Here is a 9,190-nt window from a genome sequence, read left to right as displayed (position 1 = left end):
TTATTAAGTGCTGTACTTTGCTACAAATATTAACTAACAACAATTGACCCTCTCTGGGATTTTCCATTTAGTTATTTACTGGAAGCTGTTCCTGTAATTTTCAATAGCGCTGTTATCTATGAGATTGTCTTTCTTTTAACTGTGCTGGGTTTTCAGATGCATTAATACAGCTTAATATCTCTTCCTGTTGCTTCTCTAATTAAAAGCTTGTTGGATTTCCAAATAAGAAATACTATATCCCAGCACCAGCAATAAAGACTGCTAATAATTAGGAGAAAAACGTCAGCAAGGGACGACATTAATCAGACGTGAGGGATCTTCTGGTCAGTCCAAGAAAAGGGGCCAGGGATCTGGATAGGATTGTAGGGGAAATGATGAGGTTCTGAGAAACCAGCCTCCCGGGAGAGGGGCTGCTGCAGATGGAGGACCGCCAACGGGCAGCCTGAATGTAGTTCAGATGCCCTGTTCCAAGCCGGATTTGTGATTCCTGGGTCCCAGAAGGACAGCCTGCATGTGCCTTTTCAATCATTCTCTCTCTCCTTCCCTTGCTTCCTGAACTCCCTCACTCCCCTCCTCGGCCTGTGTGCTGACTTTGGTCTTCACCGCAGACCGTAGCTCCACGCGTTATAAGAATCAGCCACTAGATGGCGCCAGCTGCCTAGATTCCAGTGCTTTCCTTCGCTAGCTCCGCAGGTCCTCGCCGAGAACGCAAGGTCTGAGGAAGGCTTCTCCGCTCTGCCACTGTCCTTCTCAGTCTCCCACTTCCCTCTCTCTCCACCTTCTCACCTATCCCCCATCCCACGGAGAAAATTCTTTCTCCCGGCAGCAGCTTGTGCACGCGTGATCTCGAAGCCGAGGAAACAAGTGCGCGCGCGCGTGCGTGTGTGCGCGCGCGCGTGCGTGTTTGGCGTGGAATGGCGCTGAGTGGGGAGGGAGAGGGCACTTGCGGGGACCGCCAGATCTTTGGACGGCCTCTCTGAAGGCACAGCTTTAACTCTGGGCGAGAAAGAAGGGACGGCAACTGCTTCCTCTTCTCTCTCGAGTGTCCCCCGGGGCTGCTCCGCAGGCACCTTAGCCTACTACCATTTCAAAAAAGTCTGAACCCATTCCTTCCTTCTCTCTCCCCGGTCGCATCCCCGCCTACTCTTTCTTTGTGGAGCCCCCTGCCCCTTCATTACAGCCGTGAAACCCAGTCATTGCCACCAAAAAGCCGTCCAGCGGCCTATCCAGCTTTCCCGGTCCCATCCAACCTGCCCCTGGTTAATGCGGCCCCGCTTGACGGCTACCCGGGCCGTCCTAACGTCCTCGTCCCTGTGCCCAGAACACGGCGGTGTGTTGGAACAGAGCAGTGGTGTTGACCCTGGGGCCACAGCAGCGACGTTTAACCCGAAATCTTAAGGGTGGGCACCTGGATGGCTCAGCCTTCCGCTCAGGTCATGATCTCAGGGTCCTGGGATCGAGCCCCGCATCGGGTTCTCTGCTCCGTGGGGAACCTGCTTCCTCCTCTCCCTCTGCCCGCCTCTCTGTCTACTTGTGATCTCTGTCTGTCAAATAAATAAGTAAAATCTTAAAAAAAAAAAAAAAGAAAAAAAAAATCTTGAGGGTGAAAGTTAGCTGGAAGTTAGCCAGGTAAAAACATTCTCATAAACAGTGGTTCCTAACCCGGCGCCCCTGGATTTTGCCCCGCAGGGAACTTTTGGCAATGTCTGTGGACAGTTTTGGTTGTTACAACCAGGGGTAGGTGTACTGGGATCCAGTGGGTAGAGTGCAGGAAGGCTGCTAAATATCCCACAACACCCAGGACAACCCCCACAATGAAGAATTATTCAGGCCCCAAATGTCAATAGTGCTGGGTTGAGGAACTCCCAGAGGAAGCAGCACAGGGATGAGGGAACATGTCTTGTGTTTTGAGGAACTAGATAGTCTTGTTATGGTGGGAAGGCATGGTGGGGAGATACGGCTAATGACCTGAGTGTGCCCAGTTGCACTCAGGAGTGTACACTCTGTCCTCAAGCCACCAGAGACTCCCTACAGCTACTGGAGCCACACACTTTATTCCAAGGGTCATTGAGAGCCACCGGAGCCTTGGATATAGTGAATGAAAAGGCACAGTTTCAGTCACTGGTGTCAACAAGGCATCCTTGTCCAGACCTCTGTAGAATAAATGTTGGAATGCCATGATACTTCTGAAGAAAACTGGAAGTAATTATATTCATTTATGTCACTAAACAAACAGATGAATTGAATTTATATATTAAAGCACTGTTCTAAGTTTCATAAAGGTTTTTTACCATTTATCCTCCCAACACCCTTATACAATAGGGACCTTGTAAATTTTGCTTCTAAATCCTTGCTTTTTTTCAGATGGGGACACAGAAGCCGTGAGAGAATAAACCACCTTCCAAATGTCACATAACAGGTTGGTAGTAAGTTCAAGATTTTTCACCCAGAGCTGCAAGGCACAGCTCAGGTTCTTAACCAGAAGCTATGTTGTCATTGTACGATTTTGCCATATTTCCAAAGAGAAATGAGAAGTCAGTAGTCATCACCTTTTGTATATTTCCAGTAGTCTTGAAAAATAACACACGGGTTTCATGTCCTTTCTTGGACAACTTTGCATATGTGTATTTATTTTTAAATACTAAATCCATTAATATCTTAAAAGAATTGGGAAAAAATTTCACATACCCCCAACACTTATGGTCTTCAAAAATAAATGATGAGAACAAATGACTTAAGCATTGTTTCACAAGTTAGGAAATGGTAAAAACCAAGAAAAGTAGAAAAAAAGAATTAAAAGCAGAAATTAATAAATTGGAAAACAAAAATCTTTGGAAATTCTAAATTTTGTTATTTGGAAAACTAGAGACATAGATAAACTGTTAATCTAATTTTTAAAAAGGATATAAAATCACATATTAGAAAAGATAAGGTAGTACTAATTGAAAAACCAGAGGAAATTAGAAGAATACTATTTTTGCTTAATATTATGGAACTACATTTGAGCAGTGATATGAAATTTGTTGATATTCTAGAAACATACCTAGTAACAAAGCCAATCCTAGAAGGAGAATACATAGCTCAAGTACAAGAGAAGAAATAGAGAAATTTCCCAAAGAGGTACTATCAGTTCCCACAAAAAGCTCCAGATCCAGATGGGTTCATGGAAATAGTTTACTCTATCTTTGAAGAACTTGAAATTCCAATGTTGTTTAAATTTATAGGAAACAAGGAAAAATCTCCACATTTATTTTATGATGTGAAAAGTTTCAGTATCAAGATAAAAGTGAGAATTATAGACCGATCTTTATTTTGACTATTAGGAAACAAAAGTGTAAACAGAATTCAATAGCAAATTAATGCCAATAATATTCAACAACTAATACAGATTTATTCCAAAAATGTTAGGATTTTTTTTTTAAAAGGAAGTGTGATGATTAATGTGTCTACATGGCTGGACCACAGTGCCCAGACCGTTGGTCATAAGATAGGTATTATGTTAAGCTTTAGGAGATGGGGCCAAAAGCTTTTCCAAAGGTGCTTACTGTATAACTTTATGCTTCCCCTGGCATTATATGAAATTTAAAACTGCTTTGTTTCCTCACCAAGAGTGGGTACTATCAATCTCTTAAATTTTAGTTATTCTTGTGGATGTGGAACTGTGTATTACATTATGGTTTCAGTATTTATTCCTCTATTAAATAATGACACTGAGCATCTTATAGGTTTACTAGGACATTTGGATATTCTCTTTTGTCAAGTGCCTGCTAAAATCTCTTGTCCGTTTTTCTTTTGAGTTGACAGTCTTTTTTTGTATTGATTTGGAAATGTTTTGAAAATATTTTCTGTATACAAATCTCTTGAGAGTTATATAGATATTTGCTAATGTCTTCTACTATCTGATTTCTAATTTTATTCTCATGATATGATATTTCATGAATAGAAGTCCTTAATGTTAATGTAGCCCAACTTGCCAGTCTTTTCTCCTTTAGTTCGTTCTGTTGAGGTTCTAGTTAAGAAATCGTAGTCTTTCTCAAGTTCATGAAAATGTTTCCCTATGTTATATTTTTGATGTTCTTTTAAAAATCATTTACATTTAAGTTTTTGGTTTGTCTCAAGTTTATACTTGTGTAAAAGGTGAAGTCAAGGGCTACATTCATTTTTTTTCCTTATGGCTATTCAGTTGACCTGGCACCATTAATTGATAAGACCAACCTTTCCCCAGTGTTCCGTGGTACTTCTGTATTCATTTCCTATGGCTACTGTAACAAATTCCCACAAACTTGGTGAGTTCAGGCACCAAGACAGAAATTTATTCTCTCACAGTTCTAGAGGCCAAAAATTCAAAATCACTACTGCTGGGCTGTATGTTGTGATCTCTCTGTCCAATAAATAAATAAAAATCTTAAAAAAAAACTCTTAAAAAAATCAGTCTATGTCTGGACCTTGTGTTTTATTCCACTGATCCGTTTGTCTCTCTTTGTGCTGTTATCAAATTATGGTGATTTTATTTTATACTAATTTTATTATATATCTTTTTTTTCTGTATTTTAAAAAATTATTTATTTTCAGCATAAAATAAATAACATACCAGTATGTTGGCAGGGCGGCCCTCCCTCTAGAGACTCCAAGGGAGAAGCATTCCTTGCCCCAGCATTCCTGTTCATGGACTTATCACTGCAGTTTTGCCTCCATCTTCACATGACCTCCTGTGTGTGTGTGTGTGTGTGTGTGTGTGTGTAGTCTCCTTTTGCCTGTCTCATATAAAGACACTGTGATGGCCTTTAGGGCCCATCAGATGACCCAGGATCATTTCCTCATTTCAGTGTTCTTAATCAAATCTCCGAAGGTTTTACCATGTAAAGTAACATTCACAGGTTCTAGAGACTAAGATTTGATATCTTTGGGGGTACATTTTTCAGCCCAGTAGAGTCACCAACCATCAAAAATCGGGTGTTCAGGGGCGCCTGGGTGGCTCAGCGGGTTGGGCCTCTGCCTTTGGCTCGGGTTATGGTCTCATGGTCCTGGGATTGAGCCCCGCATTGGGCTCTCTGCTCGGTGGGGAGCCTGCTTCCTCCTCTCTCTCTGCCTGCTTCTCTGCCTACTTGTGATCTCTCTGTCCAATAAATAAATAAAAATCTTAAAAAAAAACTCTTAAAAAAAAATCAGTCCATGTCTGGACTTTGTGTTTTATTCCACTGATCCGTTTATCTCTCTTTGTGCTGTTATCACATTATGGTGATTTTATTTTATACTGATTTTATTATATATCTTTTTTTTCTGTATTTTTTAAAATTATTTATTTTCAGCATAACAGTATTCATTATTTTTTCACCACACCCAGTGCTCCATGCAATCCGTGCCCTCTATAATACCCACCACCTGGTACCCCGACCTCCCACCCCCCCTCCACTTCAAACCTCTCAGATTGTTTTTCAGAGTCCATAGTCTTCCTTGATTCACTTCCCTTTCCAATTTACCCCAACTCCCTTCTCTCTAACTCCCCATGTCCTCCGTGCTTTTTGTTATGCTCCACAAATAAGTGAAACCATATGATAATTGACTCTCTCTGCTTGACTTATTTCACTCAGCATATTCTCTTCGAGTCCCGTCCATGTTGCTACAAAAGTTGGGTATTCATCCTTTCTGATGGAGGCATAATACTCCATAGTGTATATGGACCACATTTTCCTTATCTATTCATCCGTTGAAGGGCATTCTTGACATCTGTTGGCATCTTTTGGTAAATCTTTTTATTTTTCCAGGGTTGTCTTGGCTTCTTTCCCCCCTTTTACTTTTCTTTATAAATTCTAGAATCAGCTTGTCAAAAACTGGGGCTAGGATTTTTTTTGACTGAAATTCCTTTGCATCTAAAAATCCATGTAGGAGGTAACTGACATCTTCAACAGTATCAAGTCATCCAGTCAATGAATGTGGTAATGTTCATCCCTTTGTTTTTTTAAAAAATATTTTTCAGTAATGTGTTATAGTTTTCTCTGAAGAAATAACACCTTTTTTTTTAAAAAAAGATTTTATTTATTTATTTGACACAGAGAGAGATATCACAAGTAGGCAGAGAGGCAGGCAGAGAGGGAGGGGGAAGCAGGCTCCCCGCTGAGCAGAGAGCCAGATGTGGGCCTTGATCCCAGGACCCTGGGATCGTGACCTGAGCTGAAGGGAGAGGCTTAACCCACTGAGCCACCCAGGCACCCAAAATAACATCTTAGAAAGCTATTCTGGTGATTAACTTTTTGATTTTTTTGAAAATGTTATTTTATTTAAAAAATTTATTTTCCATCCTTCATTGCATGTCTAAAGAAATAGTTAACTTTTTCCATAAAATAACCTTGTTAAATTTATTTATTAAGCATTCTACATTATCTGTATTTTAAAAACATTTCTGCACACAATCATGTTGTCTGCAAATCCTGACTTAATAAAATGCAACGTAAAATAGTACTTTTTCCACACTTCTGTTAATGCAAAAACCCCTTAGAATTACATATTTTAATTTTACATACCTATTAATTTCTTTAAACAAATATTATTTTTATACAATCAATATCAATATTTATTTAGATTCATGGTCATATGGACCTTTCTTATTTTTGCTCTTTATCTTTTTCTGCATTACCAGGATTAATCTGGAATTATTTTCCTTATGTCTTTGGCATTCTGTTTACTGTAGATCTGCTGATGAATTTTCTGTTTTCCATGGTCTGAACTGTCTTATTATTTTTAAGGATGTTTCTTTCTGGGGAAGAATTTAAGTTCAGCAGTTGTTTTCTTTCGGTACTTGAAGATGTCATTCCATTGTCTTCTGTATTCCATTATAGAAATTGAGAAGTAGGCTGTCATTCTTATTTTGTTTTTTTGAAGAAAATGTCTTCTTTTTCCTCTAGTTACTTTCAACACATTTTTTTGTTTGTTTTCAGCAGTTTTACTGTGATAAATCTAGGGGTGGCATTTTTTGTTTGTTTTGTTTTTTTGTATTTTCCTGGTTGGGGAATTTTCTGGTTGAGGTTCATAATATTTCTCAAACCTGTGACTTAATGTCTTTCATCAATTGAAGATAATTTTTATCTGGTATTACTTTACATATTGCTTCAGTAGTGCCTTTTGTTCTCTACATTCCCTCCCGGACTACATATATTTTTGCCATGGCTTACATGTCTCTTACTCCATCCTTCCTTCTTTTTCAGGCTTCACTTTTGATATTTCCTTCTTATCTACTGCCAGCTAATTTTTCTCTCCCTCCCCCATCTCTGTCTCCATCTATTTTATTTTTTTTTAAGATTTTATTTATTTACTTGACAGAGACATCACAAGTAGTCAGAGAGGCAGGCGAGAGAGAGAGGAGGAAGCAGGCTCTCCACCGAGCAGAGAGCCTGATGTGGGACTCGATCCTAGGACTCTGAGATCATGACCTGAGTCGAAGGCAGAGGCTTAATCCACTGAGCCACCCAGGCACCCTCTCCATCTATTTTAGATATAGACCTAGAGCTCTATCTATATATGTACATTGCTGTTAGACACATCAGTTGAGATTTTTAATTTCAGTTTTGCATTTTTAATTCAATTTTTCTATTGTGCAATTTATATTCTCCAATGAAATCTACCATCTTGTCATCTAATTTCTTGAACAACAGTAATCACTTATTTTAAAGACCATATCTGATAAACCAATATTTTATCACCTGTGGCTCAGGGGTTATTATCTGCTTCTTTCTTTCTTTTCTTGATTTTTTCTTTTAATTTTATTTGTTTATTTATTTGGCACAGAGAGAGAGAGAGATCACAAGTAGGCAGAGAGGCAGGCAGAGAGAGACGGGGGAAGCAGGCTCCCTGCCAAGCAGAGATCCCAATGTGGCGCTTGAACCCAGGACCCTGAGATCATGATCTGAGCTGAAGGCAGAGGCTTAGCCCACTGTGCACCCAGGTGCCCCTCTTTTTTTTTTATTTTTAAAGAAGATTTTATTTATTTTTGTGAGAGAGAGAGCAAGTGAGCACACAAGCAGTGGGGAGGGGCAAAGAGAAAAGCAGACTCCCCACTGAGGGGGGAGCCTGATGAGGGACTTGATGCCAGGACCCTGGGATCATGACCTAGGCCAAAGGCAGACGCTTAACAACTGAGCCACCCAGGCACCTTGTTTTACTTTCTCTCTTTCTCATGAAAGAAATCATCTTGTTTTATTTACTGATGTAACAATAATTTTTTATAATAATTTAAATTCCTTTATTGAACACAACACTTTGGAGATGCTCTGGATGGTGTTATCTAGGCCTAGAGAGGGTTTATTTTCATCTCTGGAAGGAAATTAGAGTAAGATACAATCATTTTAATCCAATCAGATATTGAGTTAATTTGAAGTCAGGCTTTGGTCTTTGTAAGGGATGTTTTATTTCTGGTTCATGCCCATTCCTGCCATGTAGGTCATTTAGGTCTCTCAAAGGAAATCCTGAGGAGTTTAATAGGGCTCCTCCTCCACTTATTTCCCTTATGACTTGTAAGAATGCAGGAAATCCTTGCTCAGCTTCTCTGTATCTTCATAACCACTGGTGAATCATCAAATTCCTTGATCAGAAAAGTAGTTTGAAATTAATGCCCAGCTCACCCCTTTGTAAGTTCCTTCTCTCCAGAATCTTGTTTCTTCAAGTTCTCACTGGCTTTGTAGTTCTCCAATGTCTTCAAATATATATTCAAAAACATATTCCTGCGCATTTCTAGGTGATTTTAGTGAGATAGTTGTTCTGAAACCAGCTACTCTGTCATTACCAGAAGGATTCATTTCTGATTACTTATATTTATAGTATGCACAGTTTTCCCAGAGGAGCTTTTAGAAGAGGTAGAAGAATGGTAAGTGTTCTGTGTGAAGCGAGGTGAAATTTTTCTTATGATGCAGGGTTTGGTATATAAGCTCATTTAACTTTTATTTCTTTTCTGTGAACTGGGTAAACATGTATGGGATTTTTCTTTTTCTTCACTAAAAGAAAATGTTTATGGCTTCTGTGTTTATGTTTCTCATTCTTCCTTTTACTTTACAAAGACTTTCAGGGAAATGAAGGAAAAATTCTAACTTTATAATGCTGTCTTCACATTACAAGTCTGATCTCATTTTCATTTTAGTTGTATCACTCTGGCTATTGTCTGGAACATTATTTCAGTAAAAGATTGGCATGAACCTGAATG

At 39.3% G+C, this 9,190-nt stretch overlaps 1 long non-coding RNA gene across 1 annotated transcript in view; it reads left to right on the top strand.

Annotated features, from left to right (window-relative positions):
* The first annotated feature begins 922 nt into the window (after positions 1 to 922).
* Positions 923 to 9,190, top strand: part of LOC309845068 — a 71,269-nt gene continuing 63,001 nt past the window's right edge. Inside the window, exons 1-2 of the long non-coding RNA XR_014301014.1 lie at positions 923 to 1,095; positions 2,365 to 2,419. This is a non-coding gene — a long non-coding RNA (uncharacterized lncRNA). The remainder of the gene's footprint in view (positions 1,096 to 2,364; positions 2,420 to 9,190) is intronic.

The sequence above is a fragment of the Mustela nivalis genome, assembly GCF_964662115.1.
Source record: "Mustela nivalis genome assembly, chromosome: 12".
Taxonomy (NCBI): Eukaryota; Metazoa; Chordata; class Mammalia; order Carnivora; family Mustelidae; genus Mustela; species Mustela nivalis.
The sequence above is the reverse complement of the archived record's forward strand: the minus strand, read 5'-3'. Positions and strand labels throughout refer to the sequence as shown.